The sequence below is a fragment of the Puma concolor genome, chromosome B1, assembly GCF_028749965.1.
Source record: "Puma concolor isolate L17-30 chromosome B1, mPumCon1.1.hap2, whole genome shotgun sequence".
Taxonomy (NCBI): Eukaryota; Metazoa; Chordata; class Mammalia; order Carnivora; family Felidae; genus Puma; species Puma concolor.
The window spans coordinates 132,217,610-132,236,574 of NC_141670.1; the positions used below are offsets into that span (position 1 = coordinate 132,217,610).

The window sequence follows — 18,965 nt, forward strand, 5'->3', positions numbered from 1 at the left end:
GTATTGTCAACTATAATCACCATGCTGTGCATTATATCCCTAGCACCTATTCATCTTACAACTGGAAGTTAGTGTGCTTTGACCAACATCTCTGCATGTCTCCCACCCCCAGGCTCTGGCTACCATCATTTTACTCTGTTTGTATGAGTTCAGCCTTATTAGATTTCACATATAAGTGTGATCATACAGTATTTGTTTTTTTCTGACTTATTTCATTTGGCACAATGCCCTCAAAGTCCAACATGTTATCACAAATAGTCATATTTTCTTTTTCATAGCTGTTTTCTATTGTGTATGTGTGTATATAGACAACGATAGAGACAGAGATCACATCTTCATCTATACATCCATCAATAGATACTTAAGTTGTTTCCATGTCCATGTCTTGGCTATTGTGAATAATGTTGCAAAAACATAGGTATGCAGATTGAGATAATGATTCAATTTCCTTCAGATATATACGCAGAAGTGAGATTGCCAGATCATATCATAATTCTATTTTTTTTGAGAAACCTCTACACTGCTTTCTATAGTGGCTTTATCAATTCCCTCTAACAATGCACAAGAGTTCTCTTTTCTCTATGTCCTCCCCAGCATTTGTTATCTCTTTTTGATAATAGCCAAGGAATACTAATTTTTTTTTTTTATTTCCTTTCTCATCAGACAATAGGTTGAGAAACCATATAAAAGACAGTCTATAATTTGGGGCCTACAACTGCACAAGCTCCGTCTACCTATGCCATATTAAATGCAATACTGATATTTAGTTACATGGTTTCTTCTAGATCCAAAATAATGTCACTAAAGTCACTGGATTAATTGTGTTCACATTTCACACACTCCCTGCCATATAAGTCTTTCAAGGTAATAAACCAAGCTCAAGATAATGAACTGTTCTGACTCTAAATCCACTTTTCTCTCTAGTTGTGACATCCTTGAGAATACCTAGTCTATATTATATTCTAGTGATCAATGTCCACATGAATCTCTCATGTTAAAAATCAATGCAATCAGTATTTTTGTGACCCACAGTCATATACATCTTGTTTGTAGGCCATAGTATTGTTAACTACTTAAATGACTCTCAGCTCCTTCCATTAATACAAATAATGAAGAGTTATTTCCACATATGCTAAAATATAGAGAAATATTATTTCATCCTGCATCTCTAATAAATACTTTGAAATAAACATTGTCTTTTATCACATTCTTAAAGTCTTATGACCAAAATATATAGTGATAAATAATTATGACTTGTTTTAAACACAGAGAAAGTCAATCCAGAAAGGTATTAATGTATTATTCTATTAATATAACATTTTAGAAATGACAAGAGTTTGAAAATGAAGAATGTATTAGTGATTTCCCTAGGTTAAGGATGGGGTAGGTGGATAGAAGGGAGGTGAATACGGCTCTATAAGGGCAACTTATGGATCTTGTGGTGATGGAATTATTCAGGATCTTGACCAACCTACACATATGAAAAAAAAATGTGTATACCTAAACAATAACACACACACACACACACACACACACACACACACACACGAGTACAAAACTGGTGAAATCTGAGTAAGATTCGTGGATTATACAACAAAAATACCCTGGATGCATTACTGAATTAAAACAAGATGTTAGCATTGTGACGTGGGGGAGCAGAATTGGGCAAAAGAGTCACGGAATTTCTGTATCAACTGCATATGAAGCTACAATTAACTCAATAAAAACTTCAATCGAAAAAAACACAGACAGCATGTTTTCATAAGAATACTAACATGAAATAAGTATAGAAGGTATTCATATAAATATAAAATATATTAAAAAGGAAGATATTAAAATATACAAAGAAAAGCAAATTAAATATTTTTAAATGAGTAATAAAGGGACAAAGAGGACTTTGAAAGTAAATACCAATATAAACAGTATTTTTGAGTTCTATGATCTGTTCCCTTGTCCCAATTCCCATATTTTCATTTGGAAACAATATGCTTAAGCCAAATTTTCAAAGCAACACCTAAACCCAGACAAGCCCAAACTTGCCGTTAAGAACAGAAGCAATACTGTTAAAACAATTCATCCCCTGAACTGTACACATAACTCCTACTACCAACAAAGACGAATGTTTAAATGTGGTGGCATGAATTATGAGGTGAGAGAGAAGTAAGGAAAATTAATTACAGGAGCACAAAAGGTTAGAATGGATCAAAGTATATTTTAATTTCCAAATCTTTTATGCAGGTCTCTCTTTTAATATGCTAATCAAAACTAAGACACCCTCTTAGGAAAAGAAGGTCCTAGGAGGATCCCACTTATATATGTACCTGCCCAAATACAGGACATGTCTGTCTAACCCTGTGCATTTAACCCAGGGTTGCTTATTCATTCACCTGACCATCAATGCTCAGTAAAATGAGGCTTCAGTCATCTAGCATTAGTCTCAATAATTACATTAACTCTATTTTTAGGGTAACCATATGTCCCAGTTTGCTTGAAACAGTCTTAGTTTTTAGATGTTGTTCCAGCTTTATTATAAACAATGCCCCCTTTCACGTTCAAAGTGTTCCTGTTTGAACAGTATTTTTTAAAGTTACCCTATCTATTATGGTTATAGTTTATATTCTGCCTGTGGCCCTCTATTACCCAAATCTGGCATTTGCCCATTTGGTGGGAAAGTAACTAAATAAAAAGAAATCAGACTAGGGTAACAACATGGTGGACCAATTCACTTATTAAAATAAACTAAAATTATATTATTTTAAATAAAATTTTATATACTTTTTGTCACTATCATCTACCCCAAGCCCAAGCCCACAGACCCCAATAATAAAAGAAGGTGATGAATGGGGGCGCCTGGGTGGCGCAGTCGGTTAAGCGTCCGACTTCAGCCAGGTCACGATCTCGCGGTCCGTGAGTTCGAGCCCCGCGTCAGGCTCTGGGCTGGTGGCTCGGAGCCTGGAGCCTGTTTCCGATTCTGTGTCTCCCTCTCTCTCTGCCCCTCCCCCGTTCATGCTCTGTCTCTCTCTGTCCCAAAAATAAATAAAAACGTGGAAAAAAAAATTTTTTTAAAAAAAGAAGGTGATGAATGTTCAAGCTTTCTTGGGACTGAAAGACCCAATTGGATAGACTGTTCACAAAACTAGGGAGGGAGGTTTCCTTAACTTGATAGGAAAAGTCATAATTGAAATTTCATAGACAATGCTTAGAATATGCTTTGTAAATATTTTTTTAAGTGCCAAAAACCTATTGAATGCACACAATGTCCTTTTCTAAGTAGGTAAATCAGGTGTGTTACCTTTCCCTGCCAAAACATAAAACTAGTTTCCACCTTGCCACAAAGGGCTGTGGCAGAAAATGTGAAAACACACAAAAATACCGGCAATAAGACTTTTCTGATCTAGGGATTTCACAAAGCTACTCACATCTTTCTCCGTTAACTCAGGATTATTTCTCATGAATATATCCAGCTCAAAAATCATTCCCATGGACCTATGTACTTTGTTACACTAGCCTAAGAAATTCACTCTTTAATGTTTTGGTGTGCTCACATTACTGTCATAAGAGTAAACATGGGGAGGCTGAGTGGTTCAATTAAGCTTCCGACTTTGGCTCAGGTCAAGATCTCACCACTCGTGAATTCAAACCCTAAATCGGGCTCTGTGCTGACAGCTAGGAGCCTGGAACCTGCTTTGGATTCTGTGTGTCCCTCCCTCTTTATCTGTCCCCTGCTCACATTCTGTCTGTCTGTCTGTCTGTCTGTCTCTCTTTCTCTCAAAAACAAACATTTAAAAAAAGAAAAAATTAAAAAAAAAAAGAGTAAACATAGAAGTCATTCTTAGAATAGAAGAAAAAAAAGAATAACTTAGGGGTTTTGATATGACTTTGATTTAGTTATTTTTTCAATTAACCATAGTAAAAGCAGTCAGGATAAGTCCTACTTGATATGTAATGTAGGCAAAACAAATAAACAACTCTTCATCATTTGGCTCTTATTTCTTGTCCTCTATTGGTTCTGTTCAAATAGCCAAGACCTCTAAAATCATTTCTATGTCTTCCATCAAAGCCTACTTACAGAAGACAGTATAATCATTCATACCACACTATAAACATTTAAGAAGACTTAAGGAACAACTCCCAGGAATTTAATTATATATATTTTAATAATGATAAATTTTTAAGTTTTGATCAGAACTTCAGGGATCAACAAGTGACAACAAAAGACAGTCAGTGGACATCAGATGCTTCTGTGTATTTTAATATAATGCCTAATACACTGTTTACATGTGAAGTTGTCTGGTACAGGTCTTGGCATATGATAGATTCTGTATAAATACGCTGAATTTTAAATTTTAAAAATTCTGTAAGAGTACTACATAATCATGGACAAGGTATACAGTCTACCTAAATTTAAATTAGCTCTGAATGCATTTCAAAAGTATGTAACTTCTATACCTGCTAAGCATCAAGAAACATCACTTCTGCATATTATATGCATTTAACTTTTTTCTCCACAGTGTTCCCAAGATTTTTTTTTTTTTTTCCGTATACCACTATTGGGTATATCCTAATTAAAATTCTTTAAAACTTTGAGAGTTCATGCATTCTATTTTCTGTTCCTCAACTAAGGTCTACCTAAGTGAAAAATACCATAACTGGCTATCGCCAAAATAATGATTTCTTACTTTAAAGCATATAAAATAGCATAAAGATAACATTATTTCCTAAAAATCAATTCCATGTTATACAACCTTAATTCTAAAATTATCCTCAATATTTTAAAAATCCAAATTATAGAACAACTAATTTTACTAAATAACTAAGCTAGCATATATTTATATAAATAGGTATTTATTTTTTTCCGTAAAAAGAGAGGAATAATCAGAAAAAATAAAAATCAAGAGGATATAAAAATAATATATTTTTATATATTTGTGGAACAAGGATACATCTAAATTGCTTCTGATCACTCACATTTTTTTTGTAACAATACACATATCTATATCAGGACCAGCTCTAGCTGGTTCTTACAGATAGTCTCGGCAAACTGTCGGTTGCCTGGTAAATTAAAGTGATTCATCAATGTCATTGCCTCCACAAATACACAAGATCAGCTAGTAGAGATGGATACAAATATAGAAAGGGTGCCAGCTGTATTGAATGCTTGAATTTTTTTTCCAGACAGGATATACACTTCATACATGCTGAAGTCTATCAAACCTGATTTCTATTTTGTTATGTTGTCAGAAATCCTTTTCATTAAAATCTTTCTAAGAACGATAGCTAAAGTCCCTGAAAAAGACACAGCACATTAAATCTCCTTAATAGTTATCTATATTTTCTTCCAAAATCAAAAGTAAATCAATTAAAAATATAAACAGATATTCATGTGCAGGGAGAAATGACAAGAAGTGATAAATTCAGAAAAAGGAAAATATTATGGGAGCACAAGCATTGGAGAAGTTTATAGTCTTTCATTTTATTTTATTGTATACATGTGCTAAATGGGTGAAATCAAACGTTTTGAGCTACTTGGTTTTAGTAATCTCCAGACCAGGAAATAATAGCATCAAAGAAATATTTAATAACATCTGTCTTATTTATTCATCATTATTATGCTGATTTTCCATAGATCCATTTTCTCACTTCTAATAAACAGAAGCAATTTAAAGATTCAGATTTTATTTTCAGATTTCCAATGTCTAATTCACTAAGTATTTGAGAATGGGGTATTTGTAAGGTGTTGTTTTAGATACAAAAGTAAGTTCCATCATAATCCTTGCCCAAAAATAATTTTGTTTCTCAGTATCTAATACATTTGAGTAATAATCCAAATATCATATACAAGTAGCAGGACCTGAAGAATCCCCACTTCTATTTCCAATGAATAGCAAAACATAATTTTTATTGAAAATAATTTAAGCTCATAAGTGCATTTGTGACTGGAGTTTGGGTGAGTAATCTAGACCAAGGATGTAGATTTGAAGGCATCAACATACATATAAAAATTAGAGTAATGACAAAAATTATACAGAAAGTACGATAATCTCAAGATAATTAAATGTTTAAGGAATGAATACCTGGTTTACCAGAAACCTGCAATTGATGTTCAATCTAAAAAAAAGTAACTTGATAAAAACAGAATCAATCAAGTCCTGCCAGACCTACTCCTCCTATATTTCCAATTATGTTCTTAAGGCCCAAGACATAGGAATTAGGGACAACAACTTATTTCTCATCAACCCTCAACAATCAGTCATTGCATCCTATAGATTTTTCTTCCCAAATTGTTCATTTCCCCCATCCCCACATCTACATCTCTAGTTCACGTTATCATTCTCACCTACATTATTCAAACAGGCTCCAGCTTGTGTCTCTGTCTGTGGTCTTGTTGACTCATATTCTTTGCACTAAAGCCAGAATTAGCCTTCTAAAATGCCAACTTCACTCTTTTTCCTAAACCCCTCAATAACCTCTTGGCCTCAGACTAAATTCCAAACCTTTTCCTTGGTCATAAAAACCCTTGATCAGCAACATCGCATCTCACCTATATAACCCCCTTTCCCATCAGTACCACCATACAAACACATTGACAGACATCCTACACTCTAGGTATACTACTCAATTTTTATTTATCCAAATGTGTTCCAGCCCATATATAGCAAACTATTCCTGAAAAAATCAAGACCCTGTGAGGTTACCACCTGCCCTTACTATAAAGCTAGTTAGCTAGATAATCAAAGCCAGATAATTAAAGCCTCATAATAAGTTTAATACTTTTCCCTTTTTGTCTCTAAAACTTTTTTTTTTAATTTAGCAGCAGATATCTCTTTTACAAATGATATCTTAGATGAAATTCTAACATGCAGATCTGAAAAATGAGATGATATGAATTGTTGCAGTTTTGTGGTTGAACAATCTCAAAACACCTCCTTGCCTGGAATCTCTTGGGCTAATTTTAAAAACACTAAACACTTGATGATAAAAGAGTATGAACTCCAGCTGTAAGTAGAGATCCTTCTACTCTTTCCTTATATTATGTCTTACTTCACAAAAGAAGGAATATATAGCAACACATCTGGTTTCTAGACAAGTGCTTCTGAAATGTAATTGACAAACCAGTCACCTGGTAGTGGAGAAGGCTCTGCTAGAAAGCACATATGATTCAGCATGTCAGGGATGGAGCCTGAAATGCTGCATTTCTAACAAGCTTCCAGGTGGTGCAGGTGCTGCTAATCCAAGGTCCACCTCACATTCGAGTAGCAAAGGTCTGTGCTGGGAACAAAGTTCCGTTCCTTTCTATCAACTTAATTATATCTCTTCAGGGAATAAAGGTAAAAATTTTATCCATCAGAATTTTTCACAAATGGGTGGGTGTAATTCATTAAATATTATCCATACAACACACGCATGTGCGCACACACACACACACACACACACACACATCCACACACATTCCACAGCCTCTGTCTTCTGAACCTGCAGCACCCCATTCCTGAGCAGCCTCCCATCACCGCCCCTGCCCTCTCACCTGCTTCATGTTCCCGTGTAGTAAAAGCAGTTGAACAGTGCCTCCATAGTGAGGTAATCTCAAAGATTATATCTGGGGTAAGAGTTACAGACTTTCACTATAACCTCCATGCTTGTGAACTGTACAACTTGAGCCTGACTGTACATCTTTTGGATTTGTTTCATTAAAAAAAAAACAACACTTTTTAAAAAGTCACATTTTCCATTGTACCTTTGCAGAAAGTTCTATATTTTGGAAATTAACTGGAAGGTGCCTGGCCTATTATTAAAGGAGACCCTTTGAACCACATTTGACCACCAGTATCTATGTCTATTTCCTCTGTCAAATAGAACACAAAAAAGTGAGGAGTTTAAGGCTTCCCTAACTACCACCTACACTGAGATAATATTTTTAAAGTTAGTAGTTAGGAAACTTTGACGTGTTCTACTCTATAAACATACTTTTAAAATGTGTATTTGCTATTCAAGAAGCCAGAACATTGATTTTTGAAAGTGGGCATGCAGAACTATTACTGCATATTTTTCTTTTTTCTTTTTTTTTTTTTTAATTTTTTTTCAACGTTTATTTATTTTTGGGACAGAGAGAGACAGAGCATGAACGGGCGAGGGGCAGAGAGAGAGGGAGACACAGAATCGGAAACAGGCTCCAGGCTCTGAGCCATCAGCCCAGAGCCTGACGTGGGGCTCGAACTCCCAGACCGCGAGATCGTGACCTGGCTGAAGTCGGACGCTTAACCGACTGCGCCACCCAGGCGCCCCTACTGCATATTTTTCAACTGAAATCAACTGTCTTTGTCCTGAACTTCAGGAAAGTCAACTTATGTTGAAGTCTGTATAGTGATTGTTGACTCACCTATCATTAAATTTGCTACTATGCTAAAAGTAGAACGTAACTAGTTATATTTTGTATAAATAAGTAGGCCAAGAACATCATTTTCCCAGTCAGTAAGCCTAAAGAAAAAAAAAATATATATATATATACACACACACACACACAATGAAAGAACTTTCATTTACTAAACGCCCACTCAAGTGAAAGACACTGAAAATGCTTTAAAAAGAAAACATTTTTATAGCTAGCTTTGTAAAGAAGGGCTACAACATAATATTGTACTGTTAATGATAATGCTTCACTAGCTGAGTATTACATTCAATCTATTTCTTGGGAATAGAATGTACCTGCTTTGAAGAATTTTTATATAACTCCTATATAATCACTTTTAAGTAACCTATTTCTTTGACAGAATTCTATTCATCCAGGAGAAATAACGTAAAAAGAAAAATATAGCACTCAAAACATTAATTCACGACACATTTCTTTAAAATTAATGAGCTTTTCAAACCAGGATTCTTACTCATCTTTCTCCCCTTAATAATAAATCTGTCAAAAAGAATTTACATAACTGTGCAATCAAACACAAATTGAAAAACCAAGCAGGAATGCCCTATTAGAAACAGTAAAATTAGAATAAAATGTAACATTCCTGGAGAGCATACTTATTACAATATTCAAACTTCTCTGTAAAAGATAATGTAAGATTCAAAGAAGATAAGGGATTCCTTCAATCTCTCTAGACTTCAGTTTCTTCATTTATAAAATTAGGAAAATGTTCTAAAGATTATCTCTAAAGTCCATTATCTCAAGCCTATGTGATAGTTCAAATATCACAGTTTACTTCACCCAAGACTGAATGAGTAATAATTCTGATGGTGTTTTTGCTATTTATCAAATCCACTGACTTGGCTGGATCTTCCAAAGTAATGTTCTTCTTTAAGAAATATATCTGCTTTCTATTGTAATGATCTAGCAGCCGTATGACTGGATGCTATTAAAAGAACTGGAAAATCCACAATTCATTCACTTTTGTGAACAAATATTTATTGACCACTATGCAAACTGACTCTGTCTCAGACTCATTGGCTTTATTGTCCAGTGTGTTCCTGGGTGCTCTCCAGCAGTCCTATTTGTCCGTCCCTCTCCAATTCACCTAGACAATATATTCATACCTTTTCAAACCTTGAATACCTTCTCCTACAGCCTCACTCTCAGATTTGTCTCTCACTAAAAACAGAAGCATTTTGAAAAGAACTTCCCCTGTCTTCCAGCCCAATATTTCCAACCCACTTGCCCTTGTACCCATAAAGTTCTCCTTCCTCCCTATTACTGGCATAAAAACTTCATGTGCCTATCCAAGGTCAATTCTTCCATATTTGCAACGTGTTCCCTTCCCTCTCAGCTATTCAATGACCTTACTCTAGCAATAATTGTGCTTTTTCTTAACTACACCATTAAATTTTATCTATTTTCCTGGATTATTCCATCAAATTATTCCCTACATACATAATGTATTCAGTCTTAAAAACAAATGAACAAAAATCCTTTAATCACTGCCTCTATCTAGCATGTGCCCTATTATTCTTCCCCTTTTTGTAGCAAAACTTCTCAAGAGCTGCTCATATTTGCTGTCTCCAAGTCTGTTTCTCCCATTTTCTCTTAAACATATTCCAGGGTTTTGTTTTTTTAATCGCCATAATTTCAAAGCTGCTTTTGCCAATGTAATGGATGATCTCTATACTGCTAAGACTACTGTTAAATTCAATTCTCATCTTAGTTAAGACCTATCAGCAGCATTTGTCAGGGTTGACTAATCTCCTTCCTGACTAATCTCTTTCTTTTCTTGACTTCCAGTCCAGCACACTATTGGTTCTCTTGCTCCCTCCTTGGCTTCTATTTCCTACTGTACTTGCTAGTTCTTCCTCATCACCTCCACAATCTCCACATATGCACACTCCTTAGAGTTCAGTTCTTAGACCTCTCCTCTTTCTTATGTATACCCCTTGCCAAGTGATCTCACCTAACCCCACCCTTTAAATGACAGTTACATAGTGTGTACTCTCAAATCTGCATTTGAACCCTAAACCTAGCCTCTGAAATCCAGATTCACATACTCTACAGCCTACTCAAAATTCCATTTGGACATTTAATAGCTCTCTCAACCTAAACGTCCCTAAGTAAAACACCTGGTTTTTCCCAAATACCTGCTCATCTCACAAAGCTCTCCATCTCAGTAAATGGCAAATTCATCTTTTGCAGCCCAGCCTATTAACCAGTCATCCCTGAGGCCTTTCTCTCATACCTCACATCAATCCTTCAGCAATTCGGTATGATTCTATTGCCACTGCTCTCAATCTCATCAAAGCATTCTCCTAATCACCATCCCACAAGGACACTTCCAGACTGATGCCAGGGTACATGTGCTAAATAAGTACTCAGTTAGATCTTCTCACTCCTCTTAAAAACATTCAAGTCCTGGAGTGCCTGGGTGGCTCAGCTGGTTAAGCGTCCAACTCTTGGTTTAGACTCAAGTCATTATCTCACAGTTTGTGAGTTTGAGCCCCTCGTCAAGCTCCACACTGACAGTGCAGAGCCTACTTGGGATTCTCTCTCTCCCTCTCCCTCTGCCCCTCCCCTGCTTGAGCTTTCTCCCTCTCTCTCTCAAAATAAATAAATAAACTTTAAAAAAAAAGCATTCAAGTCCTTTCCTGTATCAAACAGAATAAAAACCAAAGTCCTTACAAAGGCCTTCATAATCTAATTTCCCCTGTACACCTATTGGGCCTCATTTCTCATGAGGCCACTCTGCTACAGACAGTTTCTGCCTACCAGGAGGGTTTTTCACTTTATATTTTCTTTGTCTGAAATATCCTTCTCACAGATTTGCTGCCCAAAGATCTCCACTCAAATGTCTGTCACCTCAGAAAGACCTTCCCGAACATCTTATATAAAAATGCAACCACTCTTCTGCACTCCCATTTCTCCTCATCCTGCTCTACTTTTCTCGGCACTTGTCACTGTCAGACATACTCTGTATATTCACACTCTTTTGGACTTAAGAATTCAAAACTCTCCAATATCATTAATTTCCAGTTAAGTCATTTAATTTTCAGTTAATTTTTGGTAAACAACTTTCTAATAAGATTAAATACTTAATATAGTTTATTCAAGATTAAAACTGCTCTTCACCTTTTTTGTGTGTTCCTATAAAAAAGTCAATCCTCCAAAAATGCATTTAACTATATAAGGTTTCTCTCTTTTTTTAGTGATATAACAGACAGTAGACATAAATAAAATAAAAAGTATAAAGTCACTTAAGATGGAATTAGCAACTTTTTAAATGTTCAGTGGTATTAAAAATATTTCCAATGAAAATGCTGTATTAGAGACTCAACTGCATTCATTGCCATCACATATTTAAATAAATACAACTAAATGGAATAAAATCAATGAAGTCACAGGATACAAAATTAATATACAGAAATCTGTTGCATTTCTATACACTAATAGTGAAACAGCAAATAGAGAAATTAAGAAAACAACCCCATTTACAATTTCGCCAAAAAGAATAAAATACCTAGGAACAGGACTTAACCAAGGACGTAGAAGACCTGTACTTCAAAAACCATAAAATATTGATGAAAGAAATTGAGGGTGACACAAATAAATGGAAAGATACTCCATGCTCGTGGATCGGAAGAATCCATATTGTTAAAATGTTGATACTACCCAAAGAAATCTACAGATTTAATGAAATCCTGTCAACAACATATTTCACAGAACTAAAACAAATAATCCTAAAATGTTTATGAAACCACAGAAGACATCAGATAGCTAAAGCAATCATCAGAAAGAACAAAGCTATAGATATCACAATTCCAGATATCAAGGTATGATATCATGATCTAATATGATAGTCAAAACAGTATAGTACTGACACAAAAATAGACACATAGATCAAAAGAACAGAATAGGGAGCCCAGAAATAAACCCATGCTTATAAGGTCAATTAAACTATGACAAAGGAGGCAAGAATATTTAATGGGGAAAAGACCACCTCTTCAACAATTGGCACTGGAAAAACTATACAAATGTGTGAAAGAATGAAATTGGACCACTTTCTTACACCATGCACTAAAACAAACTCAAAATGGATTAAAAACCTAACTGTAAAACCTGAAACCATTAAACTCCTAGAAGAAAACCTAAGCAATAATTTCTTTGACATTTGGTGTAGAAACATTTTTCTAGATATGACTCCTCAGGCAAGGGAAACCAAGCAAAATAAAAAGCTTCTGCACAACAAAGAAAACCATCAACAAAGCAAAAATGCAACCTACTGAATGGAAGAAGATATTTACAAATGATATATCCCAGTAAGGGATTAATATCCAAAATATATAAAAAACTTAAACAACTCAACACCAAAAAAAATAATCCAATTAAAAAAAGGGCAAAAGACCTGAATAGACATTTTTCCAAAGAAGATATGCAGATGGCCAACATACACATGAAAAGATGCTCAACTTCACTAATTGTCCAGGAAATGTGAATCAAAACCACACTGAGGCATCACGTCACACCAGTCACAATAGCCAGAATCAAAAAAGAAGTAACAATTGTTAGCAAGGATGTGTGGAAAAGGGAACCATCATGTATTGTTAGTGGGAATATAAATGGATATAACCACTCTGGAAAATAGTATGGAGGTTCCTCAAAAAAGTTTAAAATAAAAATACCATATAATCTAGTAATTGCACTACTGGGTATTTAACCAAAGAAAACAAAAAACATGAATTCAAAAAGATATGCATCCTTATGCTTATTACAGCATTATTTACAATAGGCAAGACATGGAAGCAACCCAAGTGTCCATCAATAGATGAATGGATAGGGGCGCCTGGGTGGCGCAGTCGGTTAAGCGTCCGACTTCAGCCAGGTCACGATCTCGCGGTCCGGGAGTTCGAGCCCCGCGTCAGGCTCTGGGCTGATGGCTCGGAGCCTGGAGCCTGTTTCCGATTCTGTGTCTCCCTCTCTCTCTGCCCCTCCCCCGTTCATGCTCCGTCTCTCTCTGTCCCAAAAATAAAAAAAAAAAAAAAAAAAAAAAAAAAAAAATAGATGAATGGATAAAGATGTGTACACACACACATACAGACACACATACAGGAATATATACAATGTGTGTGTGTGTGTGTGTGAAACTGTTACGCACACACAATGGAATATTACTCAGCGATATAAAAGGATGAGCTCTTGCCATTTACAACATTGATGCACCTAGAGGGTATAATGCTAAGTGAAATAAGTCAATCAGAGAAAAACAAATACCATATGATTTTATCCACATGTGTAGTTTAACAAACAAAGCAAATGAACAAAGAAAGAAGAGACAGAAAACAATAGACTGTTAAATACAGAGAACAAACTGGTGGTTGCCAGAGAGAAAATGGGGGGGTGGGATAGATAAAGGGGATCAAGAATACACTTAGCTTCATGAGCACTGAGTAATATATAAAATTGCAAAATCATTATATCATACACCTGAAACTAATTTAACACTGTATGTTAATTATGCTTCAGTTTAAAAAGAAAATAAATAAACACAACTAATTTGTATATTAACATATCTGACAATCCAAACAAATACAGCTGATTTCAGAGAAAGCTTCAATACTTGGGCTGTTTGCAGTGAATATGTAGGAATTCAAAACGACAGCTTGCCTGGCTGGCTCAGTCATTAGAGCATATGACTCCTGGTCTTGGGGTTGTAAGTTCAAGCCCCACATTGGGCATGGAGCCTGGTTTAAAAAAATGACAATATCTTAGGGTATTTTTATAATCTCTGGACTATTTATAAGATCATTTAAGTTTTATAAACAATTCAAAACATCTCCAATGGAAGATGCCCAATTTGCTGATACGTCGTGAAATGTTTCTACTTAATAAAAGCAGATATTTGATGAGAATTGTATTCAAATAGCCAAAGGGCTGATGTCTGGTTGATGGCTGAATGTAAATATGGCATTCCATCAAGATAAGTTAGGTAAATTACTGGAAGGAGTCTATCTCTTTAAAGAAGTACTCTGTTTCCTTCCAACTAATACTATCAGTAACTCTCAATCACCTAGAGAATGAAATTCAAGACACTTAGGATAACCTATCATGGCAAATTACATTTTCCAAAGATGGCTGTAAGAATACTCCAGTCCCATCATTGCTTTAATGTGATTTTGCCACTCTCCCCATTTGGAGGCAGAGTGAACCTGCCGTCCTCTTAAGCCTGGCCTGGCCTTCGTGATCTTCTTGTACCTAACAGAATATAAGAGATTCATAAGGCTATGCCATAGTCAGAACAGTAGTTCCTGGGGCAATAACCAAGAATCTCCACTCTTACTCAACGAAGTGCACCAGTCATGCAGTCATACCCCTCCCTGGAACTGCAGGGAGACCAATGATGGTAGAATGGTGCAGGACTAACCTGGTTGGGCTCAACCAAAAAGCATCAACAACAGAAATTTGACTCATATAAATGGCTAAAAGTACAAGAGGGATATAAGAAACACAAATTCCTAGGCTTGCAGGACTGAAAGGAGAATTAATCTGTTCATCTTGGAGCACATAGAGAGTTCAAATGCTCTTATTCTTTCTAGGAGCAATTCAAAAGACTTTTTTTTTTTAATGTTTATTTATTTTTGAGAGACAGAGAGAGACAGAGTATGAGCAGGGGAGGGGCAGAGAGAGAGAGAAATACACAGAATCTGAAGAGGCTCCAGGCTCTGAGCTGTCAGCACAGAGTCTGACGCGGGGCTCGAACTCACAAGCCGTGAGATCATGACCTGAGCTGAAGTCGGATGCTTAACCGACTAAGCCACCCAGGCGCCCCTCAAAAGATTTCTTAACGAAGTTTTTTATTCCACTGATGTACAGAAAAGCTACTAAATTCCTAGCCATTCTTATATTGTTATACAAAAGAAAATGTCTATGAAATTGGACTGTTTTTTTTTTTTAACAATGAGTCACCATTTAAGAGAAATGTAAAATGTTGAATATAAGAGCAAAACAATTTAAATTAAAAAAACACATCTCTCCCACAAGACAATTATCATAATGCTAATTAAGTCATGTAACAATTGCATGATTGTGGAAAACAGAATTATTTTAATAGCAATCAATTTAAAAATTAAAGTAAAATATGTGAGTTCTATATTCTTTAAATAAGTATGTGTATTTAACCACTGAATTCATAAAAAGAAAACTGGGAAAAGAAAGCTATATGATTATTAATACATGCATGTATATATTTCTCATTATTTATGAAGGTCATGAAAGACTCCGGAAGCCTTATTTAAATATTGTTTATATGAAACCAAATAATTTACTTTCATAGTGTCAACGGCATTTGAATATCACTTCTCTGCTAAATTTTATTCTTAGTAGGAATCTGCACTCCACAAAAACAACTTTAGTAATTTTACATGCTTTCCCTTTTGATAATTAACTAAAGCTCGGTATGCATAACGAAATGTTTTAAATAATATTTCACAATATTCTATATTGATCAAAACTAGTGCCTAACAAAATCAAACAATCCTTGAAAGTTCTACCATATACACTATTTAATTTTGTTAGTAATGACAGCAGAATACCTGAAAGTACATACAGAAATTAGCTGTAAGCAATGCAGATGAAGGCAACTGTTCAAACTTTACAATCTGATTTAAGAAACAACATGCTTTATGCACAATTTTGAAGAATTTTTTTATTATTCTTGTGTACATTTTTCTAAAAGGTACATTCTCTAAAACAATAATTGATTCTTTTAAAACAATGTAAATAGAAAAAACTAAAGCATAGACCACTTGCTTACAGGTGCTGGTCAAAGAAGGAAATGAGAAATGGCTGCTTAATTTCCTTCTTTTTTAACAAAAGACCTTTCACCTACATAGCTGTTTCTTGGGCTATTGAAAATAGAGTGCAAAATGCATAGAGGGGCAAACAAGGAATTCTCATGTCAGTGGTAAGAGGAAATCTAATTTTTTACTATGTTAGGATTAGGTAAAAAAAAAAAAAAACAGCAAGATACTGACAGAGACAGGCTGAAGCAATTTTATTATTGGACAAACTGATTAGGAAGAATTAAAATTGAATAAAGTACTGTGCAAACAAACAAAACAAAAAGAAATACTACAGAATGAGATGTGTTTACCCACTTTTACAGGGGAAAAAATAAAATGAAATATGGTAGGCCTTAAATACAGTAATTGATAAAGAGTAATTCTCAGTGACTATACCAAAAAAAAATTTTTTAAAAAACAATAGACAAACACAATGAACTTAATCATTCAGAGAAATTTAGTTTGGAGGGAAGTCCTCAGGATTCAATATGGCCCAAAGTAAAGGAAAAGTTAAATTCACAGTGTAATATCACACCGACTGAAAATAGAAGTTATTCTACATTCCATTATTCCTAAATAAAATTAGAATTATCTTAGAGTCCCAATGTTTAGATCAATGGAAAAGCCAGCATAATACTTTGAACAAGGTTCTTAAAGGTTGGGATTTTTTTTCACCATGAACCCCTCAGGTAGTCAGGACATATGCAATTCAAAGAGAAGCATGGCCAGACTTGCACCTCATGGAAGAAAACCTGATGTGGGCAGGCTGCTGCCTCTCCTCCTTAACCTTAGAGCTGAATGCGATTGGATTCTGCCCCTCCACCATCTATCCTACTCTGCTCCTCACTGCTGACATTTGGTTTCTTTTGCCCAGATCCCTATCTATGCCAGTCCTAAAAGGAGGGTGCTCCAAGGGCATGTCCACTCACTTGTGCTAGGTTTGGCTCTCAGTGCACCTCACCTGAGACACCAAGTAGTGTCTGTTCCTTTCTGTGTCCACACAGCTACCTGTTTCAGTAGATCATCCTTTACAACTTCTGTATAGAGTGAGGGAAGGCAGTAAGGAATGGAAGACTCTTTCCAACTGGCCACTATAAAAGGCCCCATTTCTTATGCACAAGTAGCCCTCTGGGCATCTTCTGGAAGGACAAAAAAAAAAAAAAAAAGGACCTGAAATTTGTCAAGCAAATATTTCCATCTATTGTCAATACAAAGAGTAGCAAAAACAACACATAAGAAACATCTACTACTTTGTCATAAACGATTAAATATTTAAAGCAGAGTCAGGTAGCAAATAATTTTATACTCTGTGTCTCTAAAAGAATATCTGTAGAAATCATAGTTTTTTCTGGAGACAAACTTCAGGCAAGTACTTTGACAGTGTTAGGTAATTATGCACTCCAAAAAAAACTAATAATGAAAAACTTAGAGTCACTGTAATTTTTTTTTAAAATCAGTTAAAAATCAGTGGATAATCAAATACAGATTACAAATATTCTGGGCCTTTTAACTGCAGAATATTTAATGAGGTACGAAGAAAGTACTGTACCTATCATTTATCAATTTACATGAGTCATTAGAAATCACATAAGCAGCTGTGGTTCACGAAAAATGCATTTCCATACATGAGAAGATAGGTAGTAATTTCAGTGAATAAATGAATAAATGTCATCATCTAACTAAATGTGACAGGTTGACTATGTAATTAGAAAGATATCATTAAGGTATTCCTAAATTCCAGAAGTAGTAATAAAATACTCTTCTTACAGAGACTTGTGAAATTAGAAAATACATTACAGCAAGTACCCCCACGCATATGTTCCGTGGGACATCAGATCCACAGATATTAACAGTGGTGCTGTAAAAAAGAAGACCCCTTATATTGTCCAGCAAGTTTGGGAAGACTGAATTACACAAAATTTAAAAAGTTTAATTTACAGGTTCACTGTGAATGATCAAGCAGGTGTTTTTCTTTTTTGACACATATTTAAACCTAGAGATTCTATTTCTACATAGTTCAAATTTACTATTCAACTGAATACTGTTTTGAAAATATTTTGCTTAATGTTTCTTAGAAGACATAGTAAAAATAACCAATTGACCACTATCCTCTTTAAATTGTACACTGATCGCCCTGAAGTAACATGAAGTAGATTTTAAACTGGTAATCTGTTCAACAGCTGGAACTGCTATGATAATTTTCAGTAAGTTATGTTTCAAAATTTAGCATTCCTCTTTGTTAGATACTCTTTCCTCCCATCTACGTAAATTCTGCTGAACTTGCATGACTCAAAAAAATGTTTACATATTCTATACACTTCTGCTTTTGCTTGAGCTAAACTTTCTTTGAACTGCAATGCTAATCTTATCCAGCAATGTCCAATACAGTAGCTAATGACCACATATGGCTACTGGCACTTTAAATATGACTAGTTCAAAATGGGATGTGCGTAAGTGTAAACACATAATGATTTCAAAGATTTGTTTTAAAAATTAAATGTCTCAATAATTTTATATTGACCACATGCAGAAATAATACTTAGATACATTAAGTTAAATAAATTTATTAAAGTTAATTCTACTTGTTTCTTTTTTAAATACGGCTACTGGAACTCTTAAAATCACATATGTAGTTTGCATTATATTTCTATTGAACAAGTCTAATCTCTACCCCCCTTTCTTTCAGTTATATAATATTCAGTGCTAATTAT

General features: G+C 34.9%; 1 protein-coding gene across 7 annotated transcripts in view; it reads right to left on the minus strand.

The window, feature by feature from the left end:
- The window catches only part of CCSER1 (coiled-coil serine rich protein 1), a 1,329,329-nt gene that overhangs the window by 1,241,061 nt on the left and 69,303 nt on the right, over positions 1-18,965 (minus strand). Inside the window, exon 2 of one of the 7 annotated variants that reach the window (XM_086704579.1) lies at positions 17,216-17,393. The exons of the other annotated variants lie outside the window; for them this stretch is intronic. The gene's annotated coding sequence lies outside the window, so the exon portion shown is untranslated. The remainder of the gene's footprint in view (positions 1-17,215; positions 17,394-18,965) is intronic. 7 annotated transcript variants of the gene reach the window in all.